Here is a 14697-nt window from a genome sequence, read left to right on the forward strand (position 1 = left end):
CAATTAAATTTTCTACAAGGAAATCTCCCACATTAAATGCTTACTCCCTTCATAGGTCTGTAAACTCTTCTTTTTTCAAGTTTTTATTGTGAATTGAGTGAAAGTTTACAGGGCAGATCATCAGTTTTACATTCAACAAATCATATACCTTGTCTCATTACAATGATTATAGTCCCTCCATGTACCATCTGGTTACAAATCGGGCTGCTAACCTCAGGGTCAGCAGTTCGAAACTACCAGCTGTTCCACAGGAGAAAGATAAGGCTTTCTACTCCCGTAAAGATTTACAGCCTCGGAAACCCTGTACAGGGTTGCTATGAGTCAGAACCAACTCCACGGCACATGACAACAACAACACCAATGTACCATCAGTTAACAGTATTTCTCTGTATTCATTTTAACTCTTCTGTTAGCAATGTTTCAAAGTGTCCCGAGACTTCCAAATTCATGTTTTGAATTCTCTTGTTACACAAGATTCCTGGTGGATTGGTAAAATCACAAAAGGGAATGTGGGACACAGCCCTTGTCCAGAGGAACTCATTCACCCTTGGGCAGAGTACTCCTGAGCACTTCTGATGCACTTGTGAGTAAGGGATGCTGGAGAAGAGGGAGCTCAAAGAGGCGGGATTCTGTCGCCCTTTGGATTAAGTCTCCTCCTGACCCTCCTCCCTACTTGTCAGGGATGCATCTCCAAGTGAGTGGACACTGCCCAAGCCCCATCTGCCCACAGGACATCGTCACATTTGACTTTATCACTTCTCTTAACTTGCTCTCTTTCCCTCTTGGCTTTGTGACCATATTCTGTGCCTTACCCTGCCTGCTCTTTAACACTCTGATGTGGTCTTCATCCCCAGCAAACAAGGAAATGTGGGGTTCTCTCAGACATCATTCCACTTGGAATGTTTCCAAGGCATGCTCTTCATCGGTCTCACTACCCATGACACCAGAGTATGTACCTCCAACTGAGACCTTATTCCTGGACCCACCCCTCCAACAGCACCTCCAGCATAAGCATCAGTTCATATAAAGAGGGCCTTTGATGACGGCAAGGCAAGTTACCTTTATTGGTGTAGTCTAGGTCATGTTGCTTTATTTCACACATTTCTGTAAGTTGGTAACTCTCTGCTTTCCCTAATGAAAAATACAAAACAAAGACTGTTTCTACTCACTTCTTAGAAGTCTGCCACCTCACAATTTTCGAGAGAATTCTCAGAATTCTGACTTCAGTTATCATCTTGAGTTCCCTGAAACAACCTATTTCCTTAAACCACCTATTTCCTTGTTGGCTTTTTTGTTTTTCCTTTTTAGTGAGTTATTCCCTTCCAGCAGCCACTTTCTCAGGAACTGGGGAAAAGGCTGCTCTCACATGTAGGCTTAAAGAAGATTCCTAACATTTCTCAGTGGCCTTGTTTTAACTTTGATACTCTAAAATATTGAGGTGAGAATAGCAACATTTGGGGCATTGTGCTAATAGTCAATGGTATAAAATATTGTGCCTACTCAATGGGCCAAAAGTGAATTAGTCTAATATGTTTACTTAGCTAGCTGTGTTACCCCATTGTTCATCTAAGTGGCTATTTAGTTGAAACAAAAGTAATTCCTATAATACATTTTTAACATAGATTTCATGTACATAAAATTTTATTTAGTCCCTTTTTATGTAATATATAGGTAGTATAGTCTTGATTTCATATAATTTGGCACAACAAATCACTCACCTTGTTCACTGAAATGAATGATATAATTTAATTTTCATCGCTTCAAAAAGATTTCTATGAATTGTCTAATCTCTTCTCTAGCTATGTCCCAGTTCCTGGTTAGGAACCATGGTCATTGGCTCTGTACTAGGGAAGAAGAACAATAGTTGATGTGTGCTTTCTTATCAAGATATCAAGGATGGCTATCTTTAGGGCATTGGAGGACCAGAAATAATTGACATTTTGTCTGGTCAGAAGTGAAAAGACAATATGAACTCTGAATTTGTCACCTGTGCTGGGTCACCAAGCTATGAGGAAATAAGGCACCACAGCTAACTAGGTCAAAGCTATTCCTACCCAATAGACATGCCATTGACCTCTGGGGACTGAACCGAGGCTCAATGACATCAGCTTTGTTGCCCCCCTTTCTCTGATTCTGTGCAAGTATATCTTCTACTCAGTTCATAGGTTAGGCATCAACAATGGGCTAGGTGCTGAGGGTAGATAAGATGTACTGACAGTCCCTGGCCTAAGTGAATACAAGTTCTAGAAGACCTTAGGGACCATGGCAATGACTTTCTGTTTTAGGGAAAAGAGATCCTCTTGCTTCTTAGGGCCCAGGGTCCCCTCTATTCTGGGGGCTTTACCTGATAAAGTTGATGCCAGGGTATGGAAGTTGGGTTTGGATTCACTTGCTAACTTGCTCCATCACTTGCTGACTCTCACCTTACTTATTTCTTAATATTTATGTTATGCTGCTGTTGTTATTGTTGTTAGGTGTTGTCAAGTCAGTTCTGACTCATAGCAACCCTGTATAGGGCTTCCAAGTCTATAAATCTTTAAGAGAGCAGAAAGCCTAATCTTTCTTCCACATAACAGCTGGTGGGTTTGAACTGCCAACCTTATGGTTGGCAGTTCAGTGCTTATCCAATAGCACCAACTAATAAACATAATATGGATGAGCTCTGCTGCCTTATCCAGCAGATGACCAGGGAAAGAATGAGAATGAATTCTCCATAGTGCTTGCTCAAAAGTCTGTGAATGTCTTGTTCATCTTGTGTAACTTAGAAAGCTGGTGTAACTCCTTTCAAGCAAGGCAAAAGTTCAGCAGCTGCTTGCCAGTCCTATAATTTCATCAGTCCATTGCCATGTAGGTTCCAGGCTCTGACTTCTTTAATGGGTGTCTTGTGAAGTTTCCTGGTTATTGTGGTGGGTAGTCAGGACTGGAGAAGGCTAGCCTAGCATAATCCCCTCAGTAGTCACTACACTAAAAACAAATTGTGCAGTACTTTTGTCAACCTAAAAAGGGAAAGGAATTAAATGTGTGGCTCAAAGTGTTGTTGTATATTCACATCTTCCTCACAATGCTCGATTCGTTGAAATTCAAAAGTTCAAACAATGTATTCTTCTACTCCCCGAATACAAAAACACAAACAAACAAAAACCCTGGGTCTGGGCAGACCTGGACTCATGCTCCATCTCTTTCCCTTATCAACGGGTGACCTTGAGAAATCACTCTGGACTTCAGTTCTCTGCACAAAGGAACAATACTGTCCTTGTAAGGCTGTGATCATTAGCTAATGTATCTCGAGCTAGAGCACTGCTGTCCACAGTAAGTACCAATTTGTGCTGGCTGGATATACTTCAGACCCTGTTTCTCGACTGTGGTGCTATAGGCAGACGTCTAAGAAAGAAGAGAAGCTGATTTTCACTGAGTACCTGCAATGTCAGGAACTGTATTTTTTCATTAAAAGAAAACTTCCTCTAAAATTTTACTGAACTGTGTACATTTGCCAGGTCTCAGGGTCAATTAAGGACAGAACTAGCATTTCTATTTAGCTCTAAGACACATTTTCTTTCTATTATAGCATGTTGTCTACCTTAGACCAAGTGCGATTATTGTAGTTGTTACTGTTAATTGCTTTGAAATGGGCTGTCTTAGGTTGTGTTCTCCAGAGAAGCAAAACCAGTGAAGTTGTATTTACAGACAAAGAGGTTTCTAGCAAGGAAATGGCTCACACCGTTGTAGAGGTGGTCAGTCCCAAGTCTGTGGGTTACATGTCAGACTGAAGGCTTCTGATTCAAGTAACTGCAGAGCTGATGAACCAAGATTGGCTGGTCAGATAACAGGCAAGCAGACAGGTTCAGCAGGCAAGAAAGCAGGCTACTGACAACTCCCAAGATCCACAGGTAATAAAGCAGACCCCTAGTTCAAGTCCTAAGAACCAGAGGTTGAAAGACAGATGCAAGATCCAGACCCAGTAGAGAGCAAGCAAGCCTTGCATGAATGCCTAATTTATTGGAAGCAGGCCACACCCTCAAGGAAGCATCCCTTCCATTGATTTGAGACTCATAGCAAATTTCATCATAGAGTTGGTTATATTCTATGTGATCTCATTATGGGGGGATAACTACATTCCAAATGCCAAACCACTGAGAATCCTGACCCAGTCAAGCCAACACAAAACAGAAAACCTTAATTCTCACAGTTTTCAATGATGACCTTAAGTATAACAGAATAAATGAAGGCGTATTAAACATCAAACTATGAAAAATGAAACAACTTTTAAGTTAATATGTAAAGTGATTTTGGGGTAATCTATTGTAGTCTATTAAATTAGTCTAATGTGATATTGGGGTCCTGGTGTGATGCTGTAGGATAAACAACGGACTGCTAACTGAAGGGTTGGCGGTTGAAACCCACCAGCTTCCCTTCAGAAACCCTATAAAGGGCCACAATGAGTCAGAACTAAAGCAGTGGCACTTAACAACAATGTGGTATTAAGCCAGCTAAATTGAGTATGAACTTCTTCAAGCAGCACACTTAGTAGGTGTGGCACCGTAGGATAAGCCCTTGACTTCAGGTCCATATGAACCACAAGGTCGGCAGTTCAAACTTACCAGCCACTCCTCAAAAACCCTATACAGGGTCACTATGAGTCAGAACCAACTTGATGACACTTAATCACAACAACAATAATATAATATATGGCAATGTGGATCAAAGATAAAGGACAGAAAGCCAGATGATGGAACCTATTCTCAAAGCCAACACGCTACTTGATTAATTTCAATCTAAGAGTTTCTCCTTTTTGTACTTTTCTCAAAAGACATAAATGATGAAGTTAAACAAAAACTGAACATAAGATTTCAAAAGGCAACTCAAGAAAAGAAAGTCAAGTATTATAATGAAATATGCACAGACCTGGTGTTAAAAAAACAAAAGGGAAGAACACACTAAGCAGTTCTCAAGCTGAAAGAACTGAAGACAAAAATTAAAGCCTCTACTTGCTATATTCAAAGATTTTATGGACAAAATATTGAATGATACAGGAAGCATCAAGAGAAGATGGAAGAAACACACAGTCACTGTACCAAAAAGAATCGGTCAACATTCAAACATTTTGTTATCATTATTAAGTGCCATCAAGTCAGTTCCAATCTTATCTTTAGGATTTCCAAGGAGTGGCTGATGGGTTTGAACCACTGACCTTGTGGTTAGTAGTATCCTACACTGCCACACCAGGACTTCAGTCTAACATTTTAGGAGGTAGTGTATGATCAAGTACAGATGATATTAAAGGAAAAAGCCCACTCCATTGAAGGTATTGGTATAAAACAAGACTCCAGGAATTTATGGAATATCAAATGAGATGTTTCAACAAATTGATACACTACTGGAAGTGCTCACTTGTCTGTGCCAAGAAATTTGGAAGACAGCTACCTGGTCAACCAACTGGAAGAGGTTCAGACATGTGCCTATTCCAAAGAAAGGTGATCCAACAGAATGTGGAAATTACCAAATATTATCATTAATATCAAGGAGCTCTGGTAGCATAGTGGTTACGAGTCGTGCTGCTAACCTCAGGGTCAGCAGTTTGAAACTACCAGCTGCTCAGTGGGAAAAAGATGAGGCTTTCTGCTCCCGCAATGATTTACAGCCTCAGAAACCCTATGCAGGGTCGCTATGAGTCAGAACCAACTCCATAGCACATCACCACCACCACCTGCATTAATATCGCATGCAAGTAAAAATTTGCTGAAGATAATTCAAAAACAGTTGCAGCAGTACACTGAAAAGGAACTGCCAGAAATTCAAGCCAGATTCAGAAAAGCACATGGAATGAGAGATATCATTGTTGATGTCAGATGGCTCTTGACTGAAAACAGATACTATCAGAAAGATGTTTTTGTTGTTGTTAGGTGCTATGAGTCAGTGCCGACTAATAGCGACCCTATGCACAACATAATGAAACACTTCCCAGTCCTGCACCAACCTCACAATCCTTGTACATTTGAGCCCATCACTGCCACCACTGTGCCAATCCATCTGGTTGAGGGTCTTCCTCTCTTTCTCCTACCCTCCACTTTATCATGCTTTTCCAGGGAAGGTCCCTCCTGATAATATGTTTGAAGTCTGAGAGACAAAATCTGGCCTTCCTGACTTTCAGGGAACATTCTGGCTGTACTTATTCTAACACAGATCTTTGTTCTTTTGGCAGTCCATGGTTCTTTTAATATTCTCCTCCAACACTATAACTTAAATGCATCAATTCTTTACAGTCTTCCTTATTCACTGTCCAGCTTTCGCATGCATATGAGATTATTGAAAATACCATGGCTTGGGTCAGGCACACCTTAGTCCTCAAACTGACATCTTTGCTCTTCAACACTATAAAGAGGTCTTGTGCAGCAGATTTGTCTAATGCAATATGTAGTTTTATTTCTTGACTGCTGCTTCCATGAATGTTGATGGTTGGTCAGAGCAAAAAGAAGTCTTTGACAACTTCAATTTTTTCTCCATTTATATCTATGTTATTTATTGGTCCATTGTGAAGATTTTTGTCTTCTTTACATTGAGGTGCAACCTATACTGAAGGCTGTGGTCTTTGATCCTTATCTGTGTTTTAAGTCCTCTTTCCTTTCAGCAAACAAAGTTGTATCACCTGCATATCACATGTTGTTAATGAGTCTTCCTGTAATCCTGATGCCACATTTTTCTTCATATAACCCAGCTTCTCAGATTATTTGCTCAGCATACAGATTGAACAAGCATGGTAAAAGAATACACTGCTGGTGCACATTTTTCCTAATTTTAAACCATTCAATGTTTCCTTGTTCTGTTCAAACACTACCTCTTGGTCTATGTACAGGCTCCTCATGAGCACAATTAAGTGTTCGGGAATACTCATTCTCTACATCGTTGCCCAAAGCTTGTCATGATCCACACAATTGAAAGCCTATGCATAGTCAAAAAAGATGTTTACTTGTGCTTTATTTACTATGCTAAAGCATTTAACTATGTGGATCATAACAAATTGTGGATAACATTGGTAAGAGTGCAAATTTCCCTTTATTGTATTCATGAGGAATCTGTACAATGACCTAGAAGCAGTCATTAGAACAGAACAAGGGTTAGAGCAGAAATGCATGGTTTAAAAGTGGAAAACGTGTGCAGTGGGATTGTATCCTTTCACTATACTTACTTAGTCTGTATACTGAGTATATGAGAAGCTGGATTATGTGAAGAAGAATTGGGACAGCAGAACTGGAGGAAGACTTAATAACAGCCCTGCAACATGCAGATGACACAACCTTGGTTACTGAAAGTGAAAAGGACTAGAAGCACTTACTGATGAAGATCAAAAACTGCAACTTTCAATATGGATTTCATCTCGGTGTAAAGAAGACATAACTCCTCACAACTGGACCAGGAAGCAACATGATAATAAACAGAGAAAATACTTAAGTTGTCTAGAATTTCATTTTACTTAGATCCATATCAGCTGTGAAGAAATCAAATAACAGATTGCATTGGACAAATCTGCTGCAAAAGACCTCTTTAATGTGTTAAAGAGCAAAAATGTCACATTGAGAACTAAGGTGCAACTGATCCAAAGGATAGTATTCTTGATCACCTCATATGCATATGAAAGCTGAACATTAAATAAGGATGACCATAAATAATTGATACCTTTGAATTATGGCATTGAATATACCATGGTCTGTCAGAACAACAACAACAACAACAAAAAAAAAACTGTCTTGGAAGAAGTACAGCCAGAATGCTCCTTAGCAGGGAAGATGGCAAGATTTTGTCTCACATTCTTTGGGCATGACATGATGCTTAGTAAAGTGAAGAGTCATCAGCGAAGAAGACTCTAAATGAAATGGATTGATGTAGTGCCTGCAACAATAGCCTCAAACATAGTAACTATTGTGAGGAAGGCACAGGACTGGACAGTGTTTTGTTCTGTTGTACATAGGGGTGCTGTGAGTTGGAAATAACTCAATGACACCTAACAATAATAACACACTTTTCTAGTACTAAGTGTCTTAGTTACATACTGTATCTGTAACAAGAAGTACCAACAGAAATTTATTCTATCACAGTGTACAAGACTAGAAGTCTGAATTCAGGGCGCCAGTTTAGGGGAAGGTGCTCTTTCTGTGTCAGCTGTGGGGGAAGGTAGTTGTCTCCTTTCAACATCTTGGAGTTCCTTGAAGAGATCCATGTGTCTTGGCATCAATTTTCCCTGGGTCTCAGAGGTTCTCAGTGTAGGGACACTGAGTTCAAAGGACTTGCTCTGCTCCCAGTCTTCTTTTTTGGTGGTAGTAGCTCACTTAGCTGTCCTCTTATCTCTAAAATATAAGAAAAAAGGAGATGCAGGCCACACCCCAGGAGAACTCCCACTTACGTCATATCAGAGCTGTGACCTAAGTAAGGGTGTTGCATCCCACCCAAATTCCCTTAAAATTGATTGGCTGATCACATCATTGCATAACTGCCTAGCCACTGAGAATCAAAGCCTGGCCAAAAATTGACACATACTTTTGAGGGACATAATTTAATCCATGACACTATTGCTGCAATAGATAACTAGGACACTTAATACTTTTTTTAAAAAGTATGTTGTTAGATACCATTGAGTTGGTTGCAATAGAATGAAACACTGTCCAGTTCTACACCGTCCTCACAACTGTTGCTATGTTTGAGACTATTGTTGCTGCTGCTGTCAATCCATCTCATTGAGGGACTTCCCCTTTTTCACTGCTCCTCCACTTTACCAATCATAATCTCCTTCTTCAGGAATCTTCTGTCCTTCCTGACAAAGTCTCACCAGCCTTGCTTTCTAAGGAGCAGTCTGGCTGTGCTTCTTCTAAGACAGACTTGCTTGTTCTTATGGTAGTCCATAGTCCTTGCAATGTTCCTTGCAAACACCATGATTTCCACAACTTGTCAGTCAGTTTGTTGTACTGTAGTGGCTTACGTGTTGCTGTAATGCTGGAAGCTATACCACTGGGATTTTAAATACCTGCAGGGTCACCCATGATGGACAGCTTTCAACTGAGCTTCCAGACTAACACAGACTAGAAAGAAGGAAAGGTGGACTACTTTTGAATGTTTGGCCACTGAAAACCTAAGTAATAGCACTGGAACATGGTCAGATGGAGTCCTGGTGTGGCATTATAGGATAAGTACTTGGCCACAAGGTCAGTTTGAACCACAAAGTCTGCAGGTGAAACTCACCAGCCACTCCTCAAAAAACCTATACAAGATCACCATGACTCAGAACTGACCTGGCGGCACTTAAACACAGCGACACCACTGTCAGCACCAGAATATTGAACACTGAAACATGAATAGCACTAGAATATTGTCAGATACAATGTCAGAAGATGAGCCCCTCAGTTGGAAGGCACTAAAAACACCACTGAGGAGGAGATGCCTCCTCAAAGTAAAGCTGACTGTGATGCTGCAAATGGATTCAAGATTTCGGGACTTTCAGTTGCTGATGGGGCACAACTCAAAATGCAGAGAAACAGCTGTAAACATCCGTTAATAACTGGAACCTGGAATATACGAAGTATGAATCTAGGAAAATTGGAAGTTGTCAAAAATAAAATGGAACACATAGCGATCTCTATCCTAGGCATTGTTATTGTTAATTGCTGTCAAGTAGGTTCTGACTCATAGTGACCCTGTATAGTGTTTCCAAGGAGCAGCAAGTGAGTTTGAACTACCTTTTTTTTTTTTTTCTGAAAACAAGTTTTATTTAAATAATAATTTAAATACATTACATAACATTTAGAACTGAAAGGTGGCGGGGGACCAGTTGTTATTTCCCATGACATTGGGCAGCTGTTATAAGTTGCAAGCTCTCCAGCCAGCTATAGGACTGATACATTATTTTGAATTTGTTCCCTTGTCAAAAGTTTAACTCTGAATGGTATGCCTCACATCCTGGTTCTTTGGACATCCCTTAGCTAGGATATGTCTTGTCAGTAAGAATAATGACCTTGGTGGCAAGCTGGATGTCTTGTCACCTCACTAGAGGGAAAATGGCCTCTCCTAAGCTCTACCCCCACCAGGTTCGATACCAGGGGTTTTTCTTTTGCTACCAAAGTCTCCCTCTAGTGTCACAGCTGCCATATCCCATCCTCTCTGCTCCACCCAGGGTTGTTCAGGTGGTGGGTGACATTTTTTTAGGGTAGGGTAGCTTCTGACCACACACAGCCATCTGTGAGCTTGGCTGAAACATCACATTATTGCTTTGTTTCAGGCTGGGCACTGCCAGGTGCTTACTGCTTGACCTCTGTTTAAATGAGGGACTTCAAGACTAGACAGCATGACTCGTTTCAGTTTATTGCATGAAGGAGTTACACTAGTCCAAGTTAAAAGTGGACCCCAAATGGTTACATTATACAAGCTGTGAGGTTTTAAACTTGTGACAAGGGACAGAGGGAAATTTTCTACTCATTGCAAGGAAATCCTTACTTAAGCGTCAGTGAGCCACAAGCACTTAAAACCCATGAATCTTCAGCTGGTCGTCCTCAGCCAGTCCAATCTCTACAGGAACTGGCATATGTTCTTGCGCTGGTCACCCTGTAGCTGAATTACTTCTCCATATTCTGGATGCTCAATTACAGTACCATTGCAGGCAAATTTCTTTTTAAATGCCTTCTTCACTAATGTCTTTTTATCGTAATCATCAGCGATCCCTTGGACAGTAGTAAGGGTCTTCCTGCCATTTCTCTGTTGAATTCTTATATAGATATAATCCTCAGTCCCAGCAGGAAGCAGGTCATCACCCTTACTTGCATCAGCAAACAGGTCAAAAGAGTGGAAGTTCTGAATAGTGGACATATGATATGATTCCTTTTCCTCTGTGGAAATGCCCTACGGAAGTCAGCGGTGGGAGAAGGCGGGCGGCGGGGACAGAGCATCAGGAAGCAAGGGGGCTCTTGGGGGAGACTGCTGAGTCCTCGGCTGTGGCTCAGTGACTGGGGCTGAACTGACTATCTTGTGGATCAAACTGACCTTGTGGTCCAGTGCTTCATCCCACAGCGCCACACCATAACTCCATATTGTAGGTATGAGTGACCTGAATTGGACTAGTATTGGCCATTTTGAATCATATAGTTTACTATGTCGGGAATGACAAATTGAAAAGGAATGACGTTGTATTCATCATCAAAAAAAATTTCAGGATATATCTTGAAGTATAATGCTGTCTGTGATAGGTACAAGTCTATAAGGAAGACCAATTAATAACGTTATTATTCAAATTTACATGCCAACCACTAAAGCCAGTGATGATGAAATTGAAGAATTCTACCAACTTCTTCAATCTAAAACTGATCAAACATGCATTCAAGATGTGTTGATAACTTAGACATTTTCATTACCTACCTAAAATTGGGGGAAGGGGGGCAATAAAGGCACGAAGTGACTGACTTATAAGTTTTCAAGAGGGAGTTTAATTTCAGAGTGTATGGGGGAAGGTAGAAGCCTCACTGAATAGTTTCCAACTTGTCTAGATGGGTCTGATGAAAGGAGATGGCGATAAGATTCTTATGATTCAATAGTGAATAATTGTTATAATGACTAATTGAGATTGTCACAACTGTAAAGGTAGAAGTTTTGTAACAAAAAGGGGGGAGTAGTTAAGTTTACAGTCAAGAAACAGAGGACCCTAGGACCATCAAGAGAGAAGAGCCCAAGTGTAATGTGGGACCCTATCCAGAGAATAAGCAACACCAGAGATAGAGACAGATGATGACATGGAGAGCTAGAGTAGCTGAGGACTCTAGACTCATGGAAAGAGAAAGGTTGTGTGCTGGTGGCCAGGAGGCAGGCTTGCAGAATGTGCCCTTTGTTTGTTTAACTGATTATATATTCCTGAATGTTTTTGTGTACATCAAAAAAAAGAAAGAAAGAACAGAGGGAATAGAAGCAAATACTGTTGCATGATGGTGCATGATTTTGTTGATTGTAATCATTTCAATGAAACAAAATTTGATAGGATAAGTGTAAAAACAATGTTCTCCCATGTGAACTATCACTCAAATCACAATAAAAATATTTTAATTTAAAAGATGTGTTAATAATTACTAGTGAATGAAATGCAAAAGTTGGAAATAAAGAGGAAGGATCAATAGTTAGAAAATATGGCCTTCGTGAAAGAAACGATACTGGAGATCACATGATAGAATTTTGAAATGACTTGTTCATTGCAAATAGCTCTTTTAAACAACATAAAAGATGACTATACTCATGGATCTCACCAGATGGAATATACAGATATCAAATTCACTACATATATGAGAAGAGATGGTGGAAAAGATCTATATCATTAGTCAAACAAAGGCTAGAGCAGACAATTAATTACTCATATGCAAGTTAAGGCTGAAGCGGAAGAAAATTAAAACAAGTCCATGTGAGCAAAAATATGACCTTAAACATATCCCATCTAAATTTAGAGATCATCTCAAGAACAGATTTGATACATTAGACACTAATGACAAAATTCCAGAAGAGTCATAGGATTACATCAAGAATATCATACAGGAAGAAAGTAAAAGGTCATTAAGAAGACAAGAAATAAAGGAAAAGACCAAAATTGTTGTCAGAAGAGATTCAAACTTGCTCTTAAGAGCAGAGATGCTAAAGCAAATGGAAGAAATGAGGAAGTAAAAGAGCTGAACAGAAATTTTAAAGGACAGTTCTAGAAGACAAAATCAAGTATTAATAATGAAATGTACGAAGAACTAGAAGTAGAAAACCAAAAGAAAAAAGCCCACTCAGCATTTCTCAAGCAGAAAAAACTATAAAAATAATTAAAGTCTCAGATTATAATATTGAAGGATTCTATGGGCAAAATATTAAATGATGCAGAAAGCATCAAAAGAAGATGGAAGGAATACAGAGTCCCTGTACCAAAAAGAAACAGTGATGTTCTACCATTTCAAAAGGTAGCATAGCATATGATCAAGAGCCAATGATACTAAAAGAAAAAGTATACTGTATACCAAGGTATACTGAAGCCTTTCGCAAAGAACAAGTTTCCAAGAACTAACTGAATACAAATTGAAATATTTCAACAAACTGATATACCATGGGAGGCACTCACTCATCTATGCCAAGAAATTGGGAAGACAGCTATCTGGCCAACTGATTGGAAGAGATCTATATTTGTACAAATTCCAAAGAGAAGTGACCCAATGGAATGCAGAAATCACAGAACAATATCATTAATGTCACATGCAAGTAAAATTTTGCTAAAGATAAATCAAAAGGTACTGTAACAGTATACTGACAGGGAACTGCCAGAGGTTCAAGCCAAATTCAGACAAGGATGTAGAACAAGGGATATCATTGCTGACTTCAGATGAATCTTGGCTGAAAGCAGAGAAAGCCAGAAAAATGTTTACCTGTGCTTTGTTGACTATTCAAAGGTTTTCAACTTTGTGGATCATGACACACTATGGATAACATTGCAAAGAATTGATATTCCAGAACACTTAACTGTGCTCATGAGGAACCTGTACATAGACCAAGAAACAGTCATTACATAAAGAACAAGGGGACACTGAATGGTTTAAAATCAGGAAAGTTGTGCTCCAGGGATGTATTCTTTCATCATACTTATTTAATCTGTATGCTGAACAAATAATCTGAGAAACTTGATCATATGAAGAAGAATGTGGCATCAGACTTGGAGGAAGACTCACTAACAATTTGCAATATGCTGATGCTACTACCTTGATTGCTGAAAGCAAAAAGAACTTAAAATACTTATTGATGAAAATCAAAGATCACAGCCTTCAGTATGGGTTGCACCTCCATGTAAAGAAAAGAAAAATCCTCAAAACTGAACAATAAATAGCATCATGATAAATGGAGAGAAAGAAGATAGAAGTTGTCAAAGACTTCATTTTGCTCTGATCAACCATCAACACTCATGGAAGCAGCAGTGAAGAAATCAAACAATGTATTGCATTAGGTAAAGCTGTTGCACAAGACCTCTTTAAAGTGTTGAAGAACAAAAACGTCAACTTGAGGACTAAGGTGCACCTGACTCACGTCATGGTATTTTCAATAGTCTCATATGCATGTGAAAGTTGAACAATGAATAAGGAATACCAGAAGACTGTAAAAGAATTGATGCATTTGAGTTATGGTGTTGGAGAAGAATCTTAAAATTACCATGGACTGCCAGAAGAACAAACAAACCTGTGTTGGAAGAAGTACAGCCAGAATGCTCCTCATAAGCCAGGATGGTGCAACTTCATCACTCAGACATATTAGGAGGGACCAATCCCTGGAGAAAGACCTCATGCTTAGTAGAGTGGAGGATCAGCAAAAAAGATGAAGAGACGCAACTAGATAGAGGGCACAGTGGCAGCAGCAATAGGTTCAAGCATATAAATGATGGTAAGGATGTGCAGGCCCAGAAAGAGTTTCATTCTGTTGTGCATAGGTTGCTATGAGTCAGAACCAACTCAACAGCACCTAACAACAACAATACCAGAATTCAAATGCATCAATTCTTCTATGGCTTTCTTATTCATTGTCCAACTTTCACATACGTATAAGGTGATTGAAAATACCTTCCATGGAACCCACAGAATGGGAAAAAATCTTTTGCAATGACATATCAGACAAGGGACTCATTTCCAGAATATACAGGAAACTGCAACACCTCTACAAGAAAAA

The 14697-nt window shown here is 39.6% G+C and overlaps 1 protein-coding gene and 1 pseudogene across 1 annotated transcript in view; one reads left to right on the forward strand and one right to left on the reverse strand.

Annotated features, from left to right (window-relative positions):
• Positions 1–14697, forward strand: part of CIDEA (cell death-inducing DFFA-like effector a) — a 36638-nt gene that overhangs the window by 2463 nt on the left and 19478 nt on the right. The gene's annotated exons all lie outside the window — the stretch shown is intronic.
• On the reverse strand, positions 10502–10845 carry LOC102819417 (annotated as a pseudogene).

The sequence above is a fragment of the Chrysochloris asiatica genome, unplaced genomic scaffold (assembly GCF_000296735.1).
Source record: "Chrysochloris asiatica unplaced genomic scaffold, ChrAsi1.0 scaffold00122, whole genome shotgun sequence".
NCBI lineage: Eukaryota > Metazoa > Chordata > Mammalia > Afrosoricida > Chrysochloridae > Chrysochloris > Chrysochloris asiatica.